This window comes from Helicoverpa zea, chromosome 20 (assembly GCF_022581195.2).
Source record: "Helicoverpa zea isolate HzStark_Cry1AcR chromosome 20, ilHelZeax1.1, whole genome shotgun sequence".
Lineage (NCBI taxonomy): Eukaryota > Metazoa > Arthropoda > Insecta > Lepidoptera > Noctuidae > Helicoverpa > Helicoverpa zea.
Window position 1 is genome coordinate 7,179,075 of NC_061471.1, and position 23,966 is coordinate 7,203,040.

Consider the following 23,966-nt stretch of genomic DNA (forward strand, 5'->3'; position numbering starts at 1 on the left):
GTGAAGAATTTGAATTAGGAATGGCTCATTCAAGTCGACCCATTGTGTGCAAGCATTTGTGGTTAAGCATTCCAAATTCAAACATCGTTTAAAACGTTTCAATACAGGCAATCATTTCGAAGAAATGAACAAAAAAAACGAACGTGCAAACTCCTTGCTACTTCGAACTCAATGAAAAATGAGTCTAACATATCGCCATCAAAAGTAAATTACTCGAGTAGTTTTTAGTAGTTTTCTCCACACATCAGTAACGAATTAAGTTCAGAGATTGTTAACTATCATTAGGCGACTTTGGCCCACAAAACTGTGCCCATTTCACCCATTGCAGTAATGACATTCTAAGAATTTCGGTATAATTGTACCCAGCAAATCGGCTATGCCAATTACATGGAAAACTAGTTTTTGCTTCGGTTTTTATTGCCACCATAGTTGAAGCCGGATACTTAAGACATACCTATGTTAAGGTTTTTTCTGCAAACAATATCATGCCTGATTAAGGACATTGTTGTACGTAATTTTGATTCGAGGAAAAAATGTGTCATGTCATTTGAAGCGTTTCCTGAGTTTTGGGTGACAAGTTTTGTCACAGTGCTAATTAGCTAGACTGAGCTGTCATTCTTAAATAAAACCTTAAAAAAAGTTATAAATACGTGTCAAACATTTGTTTTTTTTTTTTATCGAAGTAACACCATGAATGTTTAAATTGAAAATGAGAAAACATAACAGGCATTTCCAAATTCGAAGTGCACCAAAGCATGAACAGAGAGACTGGTATTATTTTACTCTCTGCATAAATATTTTGAGAAAACGTTATCCTTTGCTCCACAATGCGAAAGCGAACTCAGCTGTTGTATCAAATAATACGACGCCCGTACGAAATAAGATACTTAGAGAAACATCAATTACTTACATTGCTTAATAAATAAACAACAAACGTTCTGTTCGGCAAACTTTGTTTGTGTTCATATATCGATTTTCTTCAGCAAACGTGATTTTGTACTTAGAGCGACGCATAGACTACAAACTTTTAGTCGACTGCTAGTTGATTCGGACTCATAAATCAGTATGAAGATGAATGGTAGTATACACGCAACAACGATCAGGTATTTGTTTGGTTTCAGATCGACTAAAAACTGTTCATGATTTTCTGAAAGATTTTTCCAACCACCCCGGGTCAACAGCCGGCCGATAGTTTAGTCTGTATAGTTATCGGCACGAATCTTGAGCTCTGACCTACATCTGCGCAGAAGTGATTTATTAGCAAAGAACCAATCCCGGGTGACGGCTATGACGCGATGCGCTGCGGGCCAATCACCGCTTTAGCCCGCCCTTGCGCCTCACTTCATACCACAAAAGGGACCCAATAAATTGCTTCTGCGCAGGTGAAGGTCAGAGCTCAAGATTCGTGCCGATGACTATAGTGTGCGCGTATCTTATGTTTAACTTGCAGAACAATACAAAGACACTACTTATAGTCCGAAATAACAACGCAAGTACATAAAACAAGAACATAAAAGCCCTATTAAAATAAAAAGTGACTGTCGTAAAAAACGACTTTGGAAAAGATTTTTACATAAAAGGGTAGGCTTTCCTATGCAGAGATAGGCCCGTGAATACAGTTTGTGAAATGCCCAGTATTTTTATTTATTTTTTTACAGCTACTTGGTGTTGGAGAGAAAATTGTGTGCTATTTAAAACAGCAATAAAAATATTTTGAATTAAATTTTATTTTTGGTAACGTATAAAAATGTTTGTTATTTTTTTCAGTCAAGGACGTCAAAAAAAGTGACACGAATATTTATTTGGGTTTAAAATGTACAAGTTATGTACTTTATTTCGGAGAGTGGGACTTTGCGATATAATATATCAGTTACAATTTGGTAAGTATTTATAACAGATTAACAGACGTTTCCACAAACTAAGCTTTTTGACATTTTAGCCCAGATTCTAGAACAAACTATTTCCACATTTTACATAAAGTTTTAAGCTGCCTGTGCACCCGGTCATTGCAATTTCGTGTCTGAATTATCAAAATTCAAAGTGAGAAACTTTCCTCATTAATATTATATCAGTTAGGGTATTCTATTGCGTGTTATATATTACTAGCTTCCGCCCGCAGCTTCGCCCGCGTAGAGTTCGGTTGTATCGCGTTTCCAAGAGAACTCTCCAAAAGTCCGGGATAAAAACTATCCTATGTTCTTTCTCAAGGTCAACTCTATCTCTGTGCCAAATTTTATTAAAATCAGTTCAATGGTTTAGACGTGAAAGCGTAACAGACAGACAGACAAAGTTACTTTCGTATTTATAATATTAGTAGGAATAACTCATGAGGCAAACATGTTGGCACACCAGACTCCATTACAAAGATAATTGTGAACTCCTGAATAGTTTAATGAACAATGGAAATTTACTGGCACTATTAAAGACCTATATGTAGTATTTGGGCACTAAATTATATATCTAACCTTAATGATTTCAAATCAAAGAGAATATGTGGCAAGTCTGATTCGGCTTTTGTTCAAATAATTACACCTGGTTCAAATTACACCTGTTCATTTGTAAATAAATCAATTTAGGTAGCATTGATATTGAATTTAAATTGAATTAGGTACTAATGGAGAAATGTATCAGGTTTTAGGTTAGATTTAAACAAATTGTAGGCTTAGACTAACGAGTATTAGAGTTGACTAAACGTTGCGTTGTTTTTAATTAGCATATCTTTACTTCTATACAAATATATCTATACTAATATGATAAAGAGGAAAAAATGCTTGTTTCAATCGTAAACGATCCAAAACTAGTGAACCGCTTTGGGATTTTTTTTCACTACTGGAAAGCAAGACTATCTCGGAGTAATCCCGGTGCGGGCAGAAGTTCTCACGTGACTCGGTAAAATACAGTAAGCGTAGGATCGAGTGGTTCATATCTATGTACGAAGTTAGTTAGCTCTTGCCCCGGCTAAGCCTTGGATGGGTGACCGAAGTCAACAAACAAAACTGCACCACTTTTTAGAAACATCCCTATTCAAGTTAATATCCAATTCAAATCAGATGGAACCACTTTTATCTAGTTGTCGATAAGGAAATAGTTTCAGTTTCAGGGTAATTTAACCTATCCGATATGACAGCATATGGTGTCTCGACCCCTTCTGCAAATGGCTCATTCTATTGGACCCTATGGATTTTGTAATAGGCCACTTAGACTCATATGATAAGGCTGTAATTTAGGCCTCACTTTTATGAGATAGAAAATAATAAAGCTTTAGATTACCCGCGGGTACACATTGCAAACTTTTAGTCAGCTTTACTTTTGGGCTCATAAATCAGAATGATAATGAATGATAGTAAGCACATTACAAATATCAAGAACTTAGCCGGTATCAGACCAACTGAAAACTTTAATCAAGATTTTATTTTAAAAATATTTTTTGAAAACTATCGGGTCAACTGTCGGCCAACTGTTCAGTTTGCAGTGTCGGATACTCTTAAGCTATCGATAGTTGAAGTAAATATTCTTACATTAAAATCTGAATAGACTAAATAAGCAGCAAGCTTGCCGGTATGTTTTTCAAATGTTTAAAGAAAACTTCAAAACACTTACTTTATGGGTAGGTACTTCGTGTATCGTAAAGACTTCGCATTCATACTTTTGGTACTTACTTGTAAAGATTTCGTACTAGTACTGACCTGGATTCATTGGTCCCAAGTGTACGTAGCAACTAGGAAGAGTATTTTATTACCTGACTCGTGTATTACATTATTTTACAGGCTTCGTTAAAACGAAATAAAGGAGATTGGGCAAGAATGTATGAAGTTTGGTCCAAATGTCCACCACGAACGAGACCTATATGATTAAATAGTCCACTTAATTTAGAGTTACTTTTACTAAGAAAGTAAAAAGAAAACAATGCCAAAAAAAAGTTACAGCCAAAAATGTATTCGTAATTTTCGATAGTTTTTGTATGTTATCATTATTATTTTTTATTTTATTCCACTTCCATTTCTGCACTTTATCTAAAACTTAGATGTGTAAGACACATTTGCACATAAAAACAACCCATATTTTTTTGCCCGATGGATGTACCAACCAATCACTAACCAATTGAGGCGCCAGAAGTGCTTAAAGTTGCTAGTTCGATGTAACTGGTGGTGTCTTCTCTCTAATAATGAACAATTCTATTTTGTCAGAAGTTACAGAAAGTATGAAAATCGAACATCACGAAAAGTAATTGAAAAAATGAAATTGAAAAAATCTACAAAATGTTTTTATTTGATTTTGCTATAACTTTTTTCTGGCATTATATATTTTTTTACTTTCATAACAAAAAATGTTCTATATTTAACGGGCTATCTAGCCATATAGGTCTCATTCGTGGTGGACATTTGGACCGGAATCGCCCATTGTCCTTTGCTTAATATTTTTATGAAGATTTTATATGGGAGAGATCTCAGATATGTATAATATTTTTAGATGTCAATCCTCCTTGCGCCCATCCTGCACCGAGCAGGCTGGCAAGAAGAAGAAGTTAAGACGTCGACTGCGATGACAGACCTTCAGAATTGACATGATTTCCAAATTATCTTCAATGCTGTATTTTTAATAACTTCGTTTTGATATCGTTAAATCATTTATAAAAGTAATGTTTGTAAGCAATAAAACTTGCACGGTTGTATGTCTTTGAATTATGTGTTTTTAATGTTTGTCTACCCCTTCTGATCTGTCCCTTAAGATCAGAAGTGGGATAGCCACGCGTTCTTTACCGTTTCGTTTGCCGTCTAAATTCAGTAATTATTTCTTATGTTATTGAAACTACATCTTAACCGTAAATAAGTTTTATTTCTTACACTCGAGAGTATTCTGAAGAAAAAGTATGAACTATAATAGTTATAGTTCCGATACCGTTGCGATTCTATGAATGATCCTCATGTGCTGTGAAACAACCACGATATAACCGACAGCACATTGGAAGCCACAACATCAACATTATGGCAAAGAACTGGTCAAAGTCTTGACTAGAAATTGCGAGAGGAAAAGTGACAGCTGCTGTGTCTTGTTTGTAAAACAAAAAGCGATCGAATGCTGGAGATACTGAAGATAGCCCACCAGCTGGAACTGCTTCAGTTCGATCTTACGAAGATTCTTTACAGCAGCAGATCTGTGTTTTAGAGTGAACCTCTTGGATTTCTTTTTCAGGATGTGTAAAACACTGAAGCTCGAAGACAGTGGCCCTGAAAAGCCATGTTGAAGTTTTACAAGTTGCACATAATAAATTTATGATCAATATTTTATGATTTGGACAGTTTTGGATTATGAATTTTGCAGATAGGGCTGAAACTTTTCAACTTATCATAGTACGAGGTATAAGTATGTCTGGCGTTGAGAAGGAAGTAAGAAGCGCTGTATGGTGTCGCTACCTTTTATCACGCTTTTAGAAAATGATTTCAACATAAAGCCCTAAAACTTCCAACTGTTAAAACAAATTGAATATTCTGTGCGATGTATGATTTGCTGTACTAAAAATTGTGTTGAAAGAAGAGTATCGGTATTGTTTTCATTATTCTTGGATACATTTTAAGAAATAATGGGAAATAATTTCTACTTATATAACAAGGCCGCTTGTAGCTACAAAAATATCACCGGTTTCCATGGTTCCATGGTCCAGTTATTGTGTTTTTATGTTTCATGTGGTACATTTGTCTTATGGCGAGAATAGTATCTAATACGTGAGCTGGGAACATGTATCCTGTCTGTCGAGTGGAGCAGCTCATCAACATATCGCGAGGTCGCTCGTGCGTTTCGTGTGGAAGGAACCTCTACTCCTGTCTCGCTGTGGTGTCACATAATGTGACTCCCTGCTGTTATTATAAAGCGCAAAGGCCTAGCGCTGTTTGCAGAGATATTACAAGAAGCATGGAGTGATAATGCCTGGTGAGATCAATCCAGTTCTTATGTATCTTATCTTCTTCTTCTTCTTATATATAAAAATGAATTGCTGTTCGTTGGTCTCACTGGAACTCGAGAATGGCTGGACCGATTTGGTTGATTTTCGTTTTGAAATGTTTGTAGAGGTCTGGGGAAGGTTTAAACAGTAAAAGTTTGTTATAAATAGTTAAGAAATTCAGTCATACGCAACTATGGTAAATCCTCTTATTGGTTTATTGGTTTGCAGTGCGCGACGACTCGGGTTTGATTCTCGAAATGCACTAGGAATACTCGATTAATTTTATTAGATACTTAATACAAAACCTATGTTTTGAAATTTACGAAAGTGTTTGCATGACACTGGAAACTGCAATAATGATGGCTAAATAGTAGAAGCAAAGAGATACATCTTCAAATCATCTTCAAATGTTTTGGCTTATCACATTTAACTAAATGTCTTTGCATGCAAGCTAGACTAGACAGAGCTCAATGAACTTGCTTCATATACTACCCTATTTATGACACTTTCTACTAAATACAGAAATATCAGTTTGCTGCTACCATGGTATAACTACGTTGTTTTAGCCAATTGCTTACCAGTTTTGAGCAATTGCTTACCTATTAATTATAACGTACACTGACTGAGTATACTTCAAATTGTGCGTCAGACCTATACCTTCTCAGTACACAGTCACAATCGTACACTCACAGACACACACTCACACACTCACAATCACTAAACAAGTTTGTTGTTACGACATCAGTTGCTAGGAAGCTCACAATTTAGCCTTACTGGTTCTTCACCGTTTAGGCACAGATTACTTTATAGTTGACAAAGGAAAATGTCAATGGCCTTAGCAGAAGTGTGCACTAAGTTGCGCGAATTCTGGAATATTGAAATTGGGAGCTTAATTTTCTAGCAAATTTATAAGTCTCACGTCCAGTACATTACCAACTACTAATTGTTACGAGTTTTTACTTTATGAACATTTAATCTCATAAATCTACTTAAGATTATGTTTTGGTGTACCTACGTTGAATTAAGGAGTGACTCGGAATATACCCCTGTAAGGCCTTTGCATTGGCATCGCGGCGACCGGGAATAGAGCTAGCATTAAACACTCAGTACGCTTCCTCCTCTCTCCTACTATTGTATGTGCTGTGCCCAACAGGGTCCATAATTGTGACGTAAATTACCTATAGAACAACAACTGTAAACATGATGGTGTGTATTAAAGAATTGAGTATTGAGTATAGAGCTGTTTCATATTTGTAATACTCTTGCTCTGTTGCCTCCCGGGAAAGTCCCTGGAAGGTTTGGAGGACTGATAGCTGAGGCATGGAAGACAGCATTAATGTAAGATTTGTTTAGAGGAAGGCATTAATTGAAATGATTACTCCTAGTAAATGGCAATGATTCTTAACAATCTGGAAGCCTGACTAACAATGACAGCTTAGTTTTCGCTTTCTTATTAAAATGATTATGTTCACTTATACTCCTTACTAATAATGCATGAGAGTTCGTCAATTCATGTTTAAGTACTCAGATGCCTGAATCTGGCCCAAAGCCTACTTCTTTAACCTTCTGTCTACAGATATCGGAGATAAACTGAAACCAGAAAACACAATGAGATTTACTACGTGAGAAGCACATAATTTGACGACGTATGTGCTGCAGTTTCACACTTCTTGCGCTTGCTTTATTCCTGCATGCTTTACGGAGTGCCGACGGTCAGCACATCGCACAACATTGCTCGAATGATGAGAGCGAGTGGATAGTATGCCTGGTATATCATGCATTCAGGCGATCAGGTGATCTGTTTTATTTTCCATGTGGTTCTCAAGTTGAGTTCGCATTGGCCTCATTGGTCTGGCAGACGCACAGCACGACTGCTGTCCAGTTTCGGGTTCGATCCCCGGGTCGGGCGGAAATCACTTTGTGGGTTTAGAGAAACTCCCAAAAGTAGCCCGAAATCTATAAGTTCGTGATAGACACCTATCCATCAGTGAGTTTATAAATGTTGATCATGCGCTTGATATCTCTCCGGTTGTATTGGATTACCGTCTCAACGAAATATGAGAGTAACAGTGCATCTGTGTCTGCCCAAATGCTTGTGAGCTATAGTGTGCCCTGCGCAGCTGGCTGATCAACTTAGAGAGAATTGCTGTTATGACCAGCAACTGGTTTAGACGCTATTCAGTCATACATCCGAGACAATTTTTCTCTTAGCTGAAATAAGTATTTGAATTGTGATACCCGTGAGATGACGTCACATAATAATGCATTTACGAATAAGACTTATTGAGCCGAGCTCAATTATGGAACAGACTAAGTTAAAATTCACTAAGTTTTAGGTAGGCCTGGTAGTTAAGTCCTCGTAATTCCTCATGTGGCTCGTACTGGCACTGGTAAATATTGTGCGTTACATTGGATCAATGCTCAGCAGCAAGTACCCATGCAAAAACTACTGTTAGTTGCAAGTGTTACTAGTAGTTAAGCGACGAAGAGTGCCTGTGTGGCTTTAAAGATATATCTCGCTACGTCCGACCTTTAGAGTTACGTTTTTGCTGACTACTTAGTGAATACCGTGTGCTTACGGTTCTTTCGAACAACTGAAAACGTACTCGTTTGTTTGTTCTAGTGTGTCCACGGAATGGGGAACTGTTGGGGACTATCAACCAATCGATATTTTGTTATGGTCAGAAGTGACCGAACGAAAAGATATTCCTTGGTGTTATTTCTGTTACAGTGCACTTACACGAGGACGTGTAAAGCGCAGAATGGCCGTGTCGGCGCGGCCCAATATTGCTGGCTAATTCCTTGTTGGTGGTCGTCATGGTGTTGTAAGGTGGCAACGTCAATCGAAATAACCTTATATGGAGTCTTAAGGGGAGTCTGATCTTTTATTCTTTCAATTTGTTGACCCCATCCCATCATGACCTTTTACCATTATTTTATAAAAGATGATTAAAACTGCATACGTGTCAATTTTAACCGTTGATCTCTTATGTTTGTTGGCACGTGATTAACGATGAGTAACGATGATATTTTGGATTACTATTTTGATTTTATGTGTCAAAGTAATGTGTGTCGTGCAGCTATTGGCTTATTTAGCCATAAAAGAAAGTGATTGCGGCACTAATAACCGCATAGACAAGCACTGGCCACGATCATCTGACCAAGATGCTCTGTGGCCAATGATGATGATGATGGTGATGATGTCAAAGTTATAATTAAGTCATGGATTTATTTCTTTGAAAACTTAAATCGTTCAAATGAATGGTCAGCAGTGGCCGAGCGAAATGCACCCCTCATAAAAGTTTATTAGAACGCCACTGCTTCCGCTGTGGCGAAGCAAGTGGACACCTCCTCAGCTTTCTTTGAGAGCTGCGAGGCAATTTGACAAGGACAAGGACTTTGAGGACGTTCGAATGTACATGTCTCTGTGTGCGTGCCATGAAAGGGTGCATGAATATTGATGTGTTGATCTAATTGGACCTACTTTCAATGACTGATTTTGACCTTGACTGTAATTTTAGCTTGGAAATGGTCTTTTCTTTGATTTTGACTTTGACACACTGGTGGTGCCAGTTGTCTAGACCACTTTGAGAACGTATGAATGTACGGGTCTCTGTTTATACCGTGGCGGTGTTATTTTGGAGGCCGCTGAGAGAACATACGACGGTATGGGTCTCTGTTACCGTGGCGGTGTTATTTTGGAGGCCGCTGAGAGAACATACGACGGTATGGGTCTCTGTTACCGTGGCGGTGTTATTCTGGAGGCCGCTGAGAGAACATGCGACGGCATGGGTCTCTGTTTCACGTCGTCATAGTATGCAACCTAAATGGCTTAATTGCGCGCCTATGCTATGAGCGTGTGTAATGACATGCAAACTGGGAGCCTCTGTCTCTGTTTCACGTCGTCATAGTATGCAACCTAAATGGCTTAATTGCGCGCCTATGCTATGAAGGCGTAAAATGACATGCAAACTGGGAGCCTCTGTCACCCGGCGGTGTATGGGGAGTGATGGAAATCCGGATTCTGTCATTCACTATGCACTGAATCATATTTTTCCATCATTTCATCATTTGAATCATATTCCATTCGTGATAAGTCTGAAGCTATTTTTTCTTTTTGTTTTAACAATTTTTTATACATTTTTGTCTGTGGGCGCTTGAAGTGCACACATGCGCCCATGGTACGTACGAGTAACAATTAAAAGTAAAAAGAAGTTTTATTTTATTTTCTTCAAGATGTACGCTTCAGTCTTATTCACGACGCCGGGCAGAATATTGATATGTTTCCCACATATGTTTCAGAATACGAGCAACCTCATGCTGGTTCCCTTGGGGAAGATAGACCTGAGGCTAATGACGCGAATGATGCTGCATCCGAAAGCGTGGATGAAGGTGCAGTCAACGACGGGGATGAAGATGCGGTCGAGGACGCCACGCCGTCAGGAACGGCCGTTTTAGATGTCAATCCTCCTTGCGCCCATCCTGCACCGAGCAGGCTGGCAAGAAGAAGAAGTTAAGACGTCGACTGCGATGACAGACCTTCAGAATTGACATGATTTCCAAATTATCTTCAATGCTGTATTTTTAATAACTTCGTTTTGATATCGTTAAATCATTTATAAAAGTAATGTTTGTAAGCAATAAAACTTGCACGGTTGTATGTCTTTGAATTATGTGTTTTTAATGTTTGTCTACCCCTTCTGATCTGTCCCTTAAGATGGGAGAGATCTCAGATATGTATAATATATACCTACTGGTTTAATGCTCAAAGTATTTCTAATCCATGTGAGGTAAGTGTATAGAAGGACCTTTGGTAGTTTTGTGATAAAAAAAAAATATCTCATGAACCTATGGTACGGATGTAGGCTTGCCAAAACCTTTTACTATTAACATAAAGAATGCTTAAAAGAATCAAAGTCAAAGTCAAAGTCAAAGTCAAATCATTTATTTCATTTAGGCCTTTACAAGCACTTATGAACGTCAAAATTATAACTAAGTTTGATTCTAGTTGCCCATTCCAAAAGTAGCTTCCTATGGAGAAGAACGGGCAAGAAACTCCATGGTTACTCTTTTTAAAAATAATATAGTATTACAATTTGTATGTATTGATACATACAGTAAAAGCATGCGAAGATCATGTAGAATCGCAAAGACAAATGAGGATAAAGTGACAATTAAAATGCTACATGGTGTTCACATTTACAAATTGGTTTATATTTTGGTACAAAGTTACAAACAAATAATCAAAAGATGAATACAATTTTATTTGCTGGTGTAATTTTAATTTGTTAATTAATTAGATATTGTCAGTATGTCCTATGGAGCAGGACCAGCATGTTTCCAAGCATTTTTATCTTGAATGTAATCTTCTAATTTATAATATGCTTGCTTACAAAGTGTGGCTTTTATATGAGTTTTAAACCGCATGTCATTTAGTTCCAGAATGTTGTCTGGTATTTTATTATAACATTTGACACAATATCCCATGAAAGATGTATGTACTTTAGATAATCTAAACTGCGGGATAGCTATCTTATTTTTATTTCTAGTGTTATAATTATGTCTATCACATATTTTTTCAAACAAATGTAAGTTTTTCCTAACATACATAATATTTTCATAAATAAATTGGCAAGGTACGGTCATGATATTAATTTTTTTAAACAGTTCCCTAAGAGATTCACGACTACGTAAGTTGTACATAGCTCTGACAGCTCGCTTTTGCAAGATAAATATGCATTCAATGTCAGCAGCTCGTCCCCACAGCAGAATGCCGTACGACATGATGCTGTGGAAGTAACTAAAATATACCAGTCTAGCTCTTCAATTTAGTTTTTTTTTCAGAATCTTCAATTTAGTTTTTTTTTTTCTATAATATTTCATACCCGGATCTAATATAATACACTCAGTACAAGCCTTCATTATATGTTATGGGGATTTACATATGGGTATGACGCACGCCATAGTGATTTTAATGACATAAGTCGAATATTTATAACAGTCGATGACCATCCTTGTGGGTAGGTAGTTCCGTGTCTCAGTAAAAACAGGTCAAAATACTTGAAATAACGGTGTTTTTTTTGCGCCAAATCATCTTGGAAATTATCAAAAATGGTTTTAATAGCGAAACGGTATTTCCATTGATTCCTATTTTAAATAGAATTTTAAAAAGCTAAATAATGTTGTTTGGTTTTAATGAAACATTTCCGATTTGGTTTATTACGAGGTACTATCCATGAGTGGCATAAAAACAATGCTGTACTTGATACAGTAGTCCCAGGATTAAGACAGAACTAGTTAGTAATACCTATAATGGAAAAATAATACCTACATACGCGTTGATTATTTTCATTTAGGTGAATCAATTTTCGTCTCAAGGTCACGCGAAGTGCGAGGTCATTCTAACCACTATATTTCTAATTAACGAAACATGACGAAGTTTTTATACCGAATAGAAGATAGTCTCAACTGTTCGTCGTTGTCGTAAAAACGATTTCTGGGGAATTTAAGCTTATTGAGGCAAGTTTTCGCTATATTGGCTGGCAAGATTGTTCGCGGAAAGTAGAACAAACTTGGCTCTGTAGTTTTTATTTACATTGTTGTCTAGACAATATTCGTGCTTTGATTTTGATTACAAAGTTTAACGTGTGGTAAACTTAATTGCACTGCAGTGTTGGATTGAAGTGTTCTGACGCAAGATTTGGGGCTTTAAATATGCAAGCTAGTTTGTTATTCTGGTGATCTTCGGTGGTGGTGGCTACGACTTTGTTTATTTTTTTCGAAGCGATGGACTCCACACATTCTTATACCAAGCAGTAATTATCGTTCGTGGGCCTGAAAATATTGCATTAAATACTAGACCATATGTAAATAATATGATATTGAGAATACCTAAGGTCCGCCCCGTACATTTTGTTATACCCAACATATGGAAAAAGTAGATTCAAATAAAATGTTTTTTTTTTTTTTTATTATTATTTTTATTTTATATTTAATATTTAAAAATGTAATTGATATCTACAAGAATAAATAAATGGAAATAATGTAATACAAGGCAATAGAACGAATCCTAAAAATATTTACTTAACAAAAATACAGTTACCTTAACAGCTGTTTTAATCGACCTTACTCTAGCTAGCTAGTAAGTTAGATTTCATCATAATTACACTACACTTGACACCTTATAATCTAAAAAATAGCTCATTAAGGTGAATTTTGAGCACAATAATAATATAAAAAGGCGTTAGATATTGTCAAAGGGTAGAATCAGGCTACATTTCCTGTCAACGTGACCTATTTATAAAGGGTGGAAGGGACCCCGCAATGGAAACTGGTTTCAGGAATCGAGTGCGATTCTCCTTTATGTTATACTCAGTATTTTTTATTTCTATTCACACTGTTTATGACACTTTTTTAGTGGAGACTGTAAAATTGTTCTTTGTTTTCCTTTAGTAATTAAGTAACTGTTTTAATGTAGAATTGGAATATTTTTAATGGAAAGAAGAAGGAAAGAAAAACTGTTCATTAAAAACTATTGTGTTAAAAATAACACAATAGTCTTCTGATGTCTTTGATTGTATACTTTGAAAAAGGCTTAAATGGCGAGGAAAAATGGAGACATTTATTAGTATCATGCATTTACGACGTGATATTGTTTCTACTGTTTGCAGAAATATACGTATAGGCCCTAAAAGGTGTTTGTAAAAAGAGATTGTTTGTTTGTTTGTACTCTAAACTACTCTATAGGCTACTAAACTACTGAACCGATTTGTAAAATTGTTTACTGTTGGAAAGCTACAGTAAGTATAGCCCCGAGTAACATAAGCTACATTTTATCCGGGTTCCCTCGAGACACGAGTAAATCCGCAGAAAAACTGCTAGAAATTTTAATGTTAAAGTATTTAGTCTATGTGTGACAAACTATAATCACATTACACTAAGCTATGTAATAAAAACTACAAGATAAACAGCCTAACGTCCGTCACATCGTTGTATACATAACAAAGAGTAAGAATAACAACAGATATGACAGTAAGAAGCTTCTATTAACCTCATTAGTCATAATTACATAAGTGTACAAAAGAGCACTTAGCCAAAAAGAATTTATCACAGCCTGTCCTATAGCAACCATAAGCTTCGAAGAATGTTCATGTCCTTTGTAAGTCTATTATCATTTTTATGAATAAAAGCCATTTGTGTTAATGTGTTTTAGGTGGACAATATGACATTAAAATACGCAATTTTCTCGGAATACTTAGACCTAAATCTAGACTAACTAATTTTACTAATTTGGCTTAGCTATATGCTTAATTTGCACGTGTTAGTAGTTGCCAAATATGACTGGTGAAAATAGGAAAAGCGGCCATACTTGAGTTCTGAATAAAAATCAACATCATCTTCCAAGCCTTATTTCCAACTATGTTGTTGTCGGCTTTCAGTCTAACCAGATGCAGCTGAGTACCAGCGCTTTACAAGGAGCGACTGCCTATCTGGTCTCCTCAACCCAGTTACCCGGGTCCCCCAATTGACCAATTCCCTTGGTAAGACTGGTTGTCAGATTTTCTGGCTTCTGACTACCCGTAACGACTGCCGAAGATGTTCAAATGACAGCATGCTTATTACACATGGTTAATCTTTGATGAGTACCTAATTTAATTGTGAAACTGAAATAAAAACATAGCTTTATTCATGATATGTTGATTGCTTGCTATTCCTTGTTAATTATTCATGTAATTCCTATCAGTCCTCTCATCTTTTAATGAGATAATTTTAAAATTCCGAAATGAGAGAGTTAATTTCAGTATTTCAACTTAAATTTTTACGAAAATCTCATTTTTAATCCGAAAGTCGACTGTGTATTGAATAAACAAATTATAACATTTACAAGGCATATTCATATATTATTGTTTTAAGATTTTAAAAGGGAATAATTAATATTTAATTTTTCAGTAATATGTTTCAATTGAATGCCGCTGGCTTGAAAATTAAAGATTTATTTTTTAAATATAAAATTGACGTAAGTGGATATGAGTATCTGTATGCAACAGATACAAATCTGTGAAAATAATTCAACAAATGCATTTACGTACATTTACACTGCATTGCATAAAAACCGAGACAACGTTACAAAGTAGTATGTATATACTTTGACATTAGCCAAAGGGCAAAAAGGTACTTAGATATTTTATAGCCTTTCAAAAATCAGTTTCTAAACCACTATTATTTATTTATTAGATACATAAATCTGGGAGAAAGTAAAAGCGTCCAATATTGATCAAATACTCCATTCAGAAAACTATTTTGTAATAAAAACGCTACAGTTCGGGGCTCAATGAAAATATGTATAATATGTTCGCGGAATTTTTATATAACGTATTCACGGCCGATGATTTATTAGACTTTTTTATCTAACTCTGTTTTTTTTGTTCAAAAACTTTCAAGAATTCCGTAGGTATAGTTTTGGCAGCGATGTATAAAGTTTATAAATGTATATTCAAAAGGCATAAAAGACTAGGTTGAATTTTTGTAGTGGCTTTTCAATTCGTTTACATAATGTTAAGTATTCCCCTTTAGGGGTTGACATTTTTTTTAATAAAAGCACCTAAATAAAATTAGAATTTAAAAAAGTATGCCGCTTCTTGTAAAATACGTATACAGATAATAATTCTTTTCTATTCTACGGCTTTAAAAATATTGATGTTATACTGGTAATTTATTCGTAAATTGACTGAAAAATTAAGTGGGTGTACACAATCTTAGCTGTGGAACCCTACAAAACAGTAGAATGACCATTCCTCCGAGTAAAGTATGCTAATAGAGATTTCATTATAATAAACGTTTATAAAAACCGACAATATTAGCATAATACTCAACAAAATTATATTTAATAACCGACTCGATGGTTCGTTGGAAGCCATTAATTCGTACTTGTCCACGACTTTGTGAACTCAAGGATTATTTACACGACTTTAGTCTTTACTGGGGTTGTTTTTTATTACTGTGAGTGTAATATTGATTCAATAGTTTTGATATTGGATTGCATTGCAATGACTTAGTTAATCTATATAAGTACTCTTTGTATTCTCCTACATAACTATGATAGATTTTACGTGTGTGTTTTTTTTTTATCCCTTAACGTGACGATCAATTGATCACCCAACTATTGAATTTCCATTACCATGGTAAACGAAGCATGACCGTAAAACTACACAAAACAGTTAACAGCGCCTCAAAATATTGTACCTGGCATATGTCATATCCTATGAAAGGTAAACAAGCAAACTAGAACTCAAACTAGTTAGTGGTTTGTTTACACGGGTCGAGTAGAAAAGCCGCTAGAACGTCGGGCTTAACCAAGGAGTGAACGAGGCTTCATACTTAATTACGTTCAATACATTGTACAATATTCTATCGTCGTGATTAATGGTGACTGTCAATCAACAATGTTATTTATTTGAACTTTTATTTGTGTGAAATATTGTGATAGTCTTCGCAATTTTGCATCGGTTGTACCTATATTTTTTTGTTATCGAATATATTCGGTGAGGATTGTAATTTTGGTGCTGTTTTTATTATTATGTAAATAACTATGCTTATATTATCATTGGCAGTAGTTAGGGGTAGTCAGAAGCCAGTTATACTGAGAACCAGTCTTACCGAGGGGCGTTGGGTTGCCCGGGTAACTGGGTTGAGGAGATCAGATAGGCAGTCGCTCCTTGTAAAACCTACTCAGCTGCATCCTTTTAGACTGGAAGCCAACTCCAACACAGTTGGGAAAAGGCTAAGCACTTAAGGAGATGATGATGATGATGAATTATGCTTATTGTGTGGGCTTATAATGTTCACTCTATTATTTTTTTCTCACACAGAAATTAAGTTTGGAGGCAAGTTATATGCTTACAAAATGATAATAGATTATGTGCGTGTCAATAATAATACGCTACTGTAATTGCATGTTGCAAAAAAACAGATGCCGGGTCCATAATATATTTGATGACTTTAATAAATCAAATCTGTATGGGACTAGCTGTTCATCACACTTTCTGTCACGTTCTAGCAGTACTATTTTCCACGACCGGGTAAAAAGCACTTTAGACATTTCTCAGGCTGGACTTTATAAATAGAGGTTCAGTAGTTTTGGCGTATAAGCCTCACAGATTAATAGACAGACAGAAAAACAGAATTAGAGGTACTTCATCATTTACAATATTAGTGACGAAGTAAGGATTAGATTTCTATAATTTCCTTAATCATTTACAAAGACTATGATTTGTAACTGCCTCTAATTCTCAGTCGACTCTTGGTCGTGGAATAAAACCGGTAGTTATATCAGGTATTGACAAATAATTACATAGTATACTGGATAATGCCCGTATTTTATGTAAAATGAACTAAAACTAGGTGTTTGAACCAACCCAGATACTAAAACTATAAATGAGTACTTCCTACTACATGAGCTTCTGATGATTTAAACCGTGATATAAAATAATTATAGAATCTTGTTTTGTTCTAATGATAGTGGGTAAAAAGGTTCAGATACTCCATGAAAAAGTTGCAGGACGAAGACAGGACATATGTTTATTATGACTGGATATTTTAGCATAGCATTCTTTATGTAAAAGCCGTTATAATTTATAAATCCTTAAAGCTCCAATACAACAGAAAAGATTTGAAACTCACTCACTGTTGGGAAGTTACACTATTATCGAAGACATAGGCTATTTTCATGCGGGTATGGGAAGTACTTTCCACGGGACGCGAGTGATATAGCTAGTAAAGAATATACGTGATCCGGTCCTGACGTCTTTCAGTGACTAAGCTAGAAAATATAACACCCAAAAAGAGTTGAAAGACTTACTAAATTACGGTTCAGTACTACTCAATAGTCGATTAGGCACATCGATTAGTTAACTCGCCATTCCATAATCGAGAAGCACTTACCATTCGAATCAAACAGCCTATTTGGGCCATACGTCTAGAACCGCCTTACATGCGAACTATCGAATCGGAATAGGATTTTCGTAAAAGCTTATCGCTAGTGTAGACGTGACCAAGTTAAATCGATTTTAAAGTTTCCACCTTCGCAGTCAATGATCGATTTCACGCCCTACTTGTGAAAACTTGGGACTGTCTTTCAAAAGTAACTTTATATGGTTCGTATAGTGAGTACACAGCGAACATGCAATCCAGTAAGCCAGTTACTTTGTTTGTTAGAACATTTTGTTCCAACTGGATTCAATTAAACTGTGTTTTTTTTTGGTTGTGTTTTTTTATACACAGAATTACGAATGTTTGTTTACCTATATAGAGTGTTCGTAGTAGATTAAATTTTGCCTCTGATTTCGACTGTGTGAATAAGTTACTTTGGATATATAAAAATGTATATGTATATGATAGCTGTTTCTTCGTGTTTTTAGTCGCACCCCGAGAAAATTGCATCTTCTATCCGAATTTCATCAAAAACGGTTGTGCATGAAAGAGACTGTTACACAAACTCACTTAGGTACACATTTCCTATACTTTGTATTTATTACTATAGATCTAAAGTACGTACTAATGTTAATCTTATTATCTACTCCAAATTGAAGTAAAACAACACACCTATTAGCTCCAAAGATGACTCCTCGATGACGTTCTGAAATTGTAACAAAATTGCAAATTAATGAATTATCGGGCTTTCGGCTGGAAATTGGTTGTCGGAGTGGATATTACGAGATGTATCCGATTATTGACTGAGCTGTCCTAGAGTTATTACAGTGTATCTGTAGTAATCAAGGAATAAGCATCGATCTTGTGTTAACCCCATATCAGTTTGTGTAGCACGATGAATTTGATTTTACTTATCAAAAAGGTTATTCTATGTGGAATACAGTTTGAGAAGGAATATAATATCTAGCTGCTGCCATCGGTTTCAAGGGCATTCCGTGAGAACTTTTGAATGAGCCCAGACAAAAAGTGGCCTATAGCCTTTCTCGATAAATGGGCTATCTAACACTGAAAGAATTTTTGAAATCGGACCAGTAGGTAGTTCCAGAGCTTAGCGGGTTCAAGCAAACAAACGTTTTGGCTATGTTTAACCAATTCACAATTTATTCCCCTACTTGCAATTACGACTTTAATACAGATATCAGAATAATTCAGAATGTTTATTGGCTCCTGTTGTTTTGTTAAACCCACAAATTGGGCAAATTTCAATTCAGAGAGGCAATTCCTACAAAATCATTACAAACCCTGATAGATAACTCTCTACCGCAAAAAACACGAATAAATCTTTTTTATCCATCAAACTCAATAAATTTTATTTCAAACGACACAAAGAGTCACTCACACAAGTAAACAAAATACTCAAAAAACATGAAACCACGTTGCTTAATACAAAGCAAATCATTCGAGTATGAAAATATGAAAATATATCAAGAGCGATGTATCATGGCCGCTCTGAAAAATTATGCGCTGACAAGCTAGGACATTCCTTTTATACCTATGATGGATTAGGTACGGGGTAAGGGAAAAAAGGGTTTGAAATCAACCTTGAGAGATTTTGATTGGATATCAATCTAAGAGCACACTGCAAACTTTCAGTCGGCCGATACTTTGTTTGGGCTCATAAGTCAATATGAAGATGAGTACTACCGCACATTACAAAGATCAGGTAGTTATCTGGTGTCAGAGCGACTGAAAACGCTGATTGGAATCAAGATTTTTTTAGAAAAAATATTGGCAACCATCGTGTCAACTGTTGGCCCACTGTTTAGTCTGAAGTGTACTCTAAAAGTGAGTACTTTTGCGGTATAAAAATCACAAAATATTGGGAAAGGTTTTTTTGTATATTTTTAAGGTTTATAGAGTAAAAGTAATTTTATTTTACGTACAGTACTCTTTTATAACGTGACGTGAAATCTAGGCACACGGCAGTGTGTCCGCCAAGTTCGAGCAAAAAAAAGCGACACCGGCCGTGGGTTATATTACACGAACCATTTCGGGCCAAATTCGACCCCCCTATAACTCAAAATCTATTTTATTTACGCATATCAAATTTCTAGTATCTGTTGAGACCCCCTCACTTATCTAAAATACAAAATTTCATTAATATACCTATTGTAGGTCTTGAGATATTGACGTCAGAAAATCGCTATTTTTACTATACACTGACTCAGTCAGTCGACTGACTGACTCACTCATGAAAAACCTAGACCACTTCCAATGGTCGTATTGGCTTGAAATTTGGCATGGAGGTAGGTCTTTATGTCAAGGTAATGGGAAAAATCTGAAAATAGCCAAGTGTGAGTCAGTTTCAAAATAATGAAGGTGTAAATTTATACCCCTAAGGAACTAAAACGAACTAAATTTATCTATATTTATATAATACATCTTCGAATGGTCGTACCGATCTGAAATTCGTTACAAAGGTTTGTATTTAGTCAAAGTAAAGAAAAAATCTGAAAACGGCCAAGTGTGAGTCACTTTCGAAAATAACGAATGTGTAACTTTGATCCACGAACATAATATATGATAACATGTCATGTCAGTCAGTTGGTAAATCTAGTCCATTTAGTTAATCTAGTTCATTTCTTTGTAAGAAGCATAGTGCATATTCAAAAATCTGAAAGATAGTATAAATGAGAAATTTCCTTAACTAATTTAATCATAAGAAAAAAATAAAATAAACAACCTTACAAAAATAAATGAAATCCCACCCAACTTGGCAAGTTTTAATAGAAAATTATATACTTGATTCATTGCGTTTAGTAGGTTTATAAGAAGGTGTGTGAAAACTTGCAAAGTAACATCATTAAAAAGTAACTATTTTTAACTGAGGTATGTGTATGGAACTTGGTACTTATTCAGATCTCACTTCTTTTATAGGCGAAGCATTCCCATATTATCGAACTTGGCAGCCATTCACATTTTTGTTTTGGGTGGGTGATGATGACACGAAATGTCTCTTTTAAGTTTCCTGGTAAATTATTTCACAGTGCAGTGGTACAAAGGCCTGATTGAAGGCCTGAAACCAGATGTATTGGGAAGCCAACGAACTCATGTTAACGAGTTACCTACGTAGAAGACACGTTTATGGGTGTTTCGCGTAGTTCGTGCAAATTCTGTGATATTTAGAAATTTCAAATTATTGTCAAATAACTTTGTTTTTTTTTCTAATATCATCAAAATATAGGTAATCCTTCAACTTTGTGTAGTTTCTACCTTCCTTTGATAGAAAACAATGGAATTACAATCATGTTAACTTTTCGGAGTGAGACGGTAATGAGAACTTCAACGATGGTAATGATTTTGTTTAGTTTCTAGAGGAAAATCGACAAGTTAAGGTTATGAAAATGAAAAGAATCGACTGATAAAAACTTAGATTTATTTTTATATTCAATAAACTAAATAAAGAAATTAAAATTAGACTTCTAAATGATCGGATACTTATGATAAGGGTATTTTTCTTGCCTTTTTTAATTTTTTACTTATTTTTCTACACAATAATGATAATCTTTGAGAATAATGAGACAAAAAATGAGAAGCTTTTATTTTTCTTCTATATGCTAAGAATTAGTATAATATGGATTAGATGTTAGGGTCAGGTGGAATACGAGTGAAAGTGTGGAAGGTATTAAAGATGGATGGATGCAAATGGCTGACTTTATTCTTTAATAAGTGTATGCAAGAGGAAACAATACCAGACGAGTGGTGCAATAGTTTCCTGGTGAACATTTTTAAGAACAAGCGTGATGTGTTGAATTGCAACAACTATAGAGGAACAAAGCTAATTTTCTAACAAGTGCAGCGGGCACTACCACCAGTTTCAGTCCGACAGTACCGACAGGTCACAGGAGTAATTTGCCCAAGGATGCCTCTTAAATTGAAGGGGAAAATATATAAATCTATGATTAGACCTGTCGTCCTGTATGAATCTGAGTGCTGGCCACTGAAAAGGGGGATGAGAAGAAAGTACATGTAGTAGAAATGAGAAAGTTGAGATGGATGTGTGGTGTGACAAGAATTGATATAAAGTGAGGAATGATTACATTAAAGGAAGTCTGAAAGTAGCGCCAGTTACAGAAAAGATGAGAAGTAAGAAGGTTGTCATGGTATGGGCATGTAATGAGGAGGAATGATACGCATGCAACAAAGTATGTGCTAGGTATAAATGTAGATGGATGGAGAAGAAGAGGAAGACCTAAGAAAAGATGGATGAATTGTCTGAAAGATGACACAAAAAAGCAGAAGTTATATTGCGCCGACTCCAAATAAAATTGTGAATAGGGCAAGATAAGCTAAGAATCAGACTACAAAACTAAAATTAGACTTCTCGCAATATAATTATATACTTTTAAAAACATATTTCGAAAATATGATATCAAAAATAAATGAATTAAAATAACTCAAAGTATTAGAAAATATTTTCATCGGAATCATCATCACAAAAATTTTGAATTTCTCTCTTTGCGTATACTCCTTCTGCATTTTCTTTGGTATCATGCTCTGGTTCGCTATTGACAAATTTCCCAAAATCGGTCTTAAAAGTTTTGTCAATGGGTTCCTTTTTATCAAGATAAAATTTTCTATTTTCCCAATCAGTCACCTTAATATCAGATAATTTTTTGACTTTCGGTGACTGCGGCCTATCCGAACACTGATCTTCTTTATACTTTTCAGGACCTGCCTTAATTGCTGCATATTCTTTTTTCTTTTGAAGTCTATCGTGCTCTCGTTTGTGTTTAGTTTTTTTCGGCATTCTTAATTCTTGGTCCTCTGCGAAAATAAATACCTTACACGTAAGTAGATTCACAAGTTTATCAAAGGTAATTTATAACGTAATTAATATTACTTATACTTATATTCAAAACAAAAATGAAGCACAAATTGCAATTAAAGTATTTATAGATTCTAAATACCATCGTTTTAACCTCATTACCATCGCTAAAAAAAACGAGGGTAAACGAAGGTGGTGAGGAAGAAGGTAATGAGGTTTCAATCCTTTTTTCAATTTATCTCATAGGATATCAAACTTACGGAAATCTGAAATATCTTAGTAATCGAAGGTTATTATTAGAATCTATAATTAGTAACATAATAAACTAAGTCATAAATACTTACTTAATTATGGCAACGATAGTAGAGAGAACAATTCCAGAATAATCACCTCCTGCGCAACTTTACAAGAACATATTTTATTATCACAAGCATGCGTGCACCTGCTAAGACGTTTACTGGCCGACTGAGGGATGTGCGCGGGGTGTGTTGTCGGTGTATCAGCGTTAAGGGCAATACGCAGAGTATAATTCATAGATCCGTCCAACCCGATGGTAATGACAAAAAAAAATGAAAAACATTTATGAAATAAAAAAAATATAAAATTGCGGAGTTAGCTTTGTTTATGTAGATGAAAAAGTTGTACTTTTTAATGTAGTTTTTTAGTATGGTAACTTATTTACAATTGATTATAATACTTTTGAATAAAGTACAAATATAGCAAAGACGATAGCATATGGACACCGAAGGAAATGAGAATTAATTATGTTTTTAATTTATATTTTTTTAATTACGTTACTTTCATCAATACTTATTACATGCAGAAAAGCCTAACTTTATAACTTTTGATTTCCTGTATGAGAAACATAGGTATTCAATTAGTAAATTGCGATTTTTAGGCTGGACGCGTAATATGCACGAAAAAAGAGAAACACCCTTATGTACCATTAATACGACTACAACGTCGATTATTGTCTTACTGAAAATAAAAAAAAACTAAGTAGGTACTTTTCTAACGCCCGTTTTCACCGACAGCATAAACCTCAGATTAACTCATGATTCACTAAAAACGATGGCTTTCTTTGAAAATTGTACGAGAAAATACAGAGTTAAAAGTTAAGAAAACGGGCGTTTATGTTGTCGTATAACTTAGGCTTTAGTCGTATTTTCTTTTTAACTAAATAATAAATGATCCAAATTCTGAAAACTAGTTCGAATTTAATAAGTAAATGTCAAACATTCAAATACAATTTTCAACAATAAAAGTCCT

At 35.2% G+C, this 23,966-nt stretch overlaps 1 protein-coding gene across 1 annotated transcript in view; it reads right to left on the bottom strand.

Moving 5' to 3' along the window:
- LOC124640224 overlaps nt 1-23,966 on the bottom strand; it is a 143,059-nt gene that overhangs the window by 87,842 nt on the left and 31,251 nt on the right. The window contains exon 2 of the mRNA XM_047177903.1: nt 18,542-18,575. The gene's annotated coding sequence lies outside the window, so the exon portion shown is untranslated. The remainder of the gene's footprint in view (nt 1-18,541; nt 18,576-23,966) is intronic.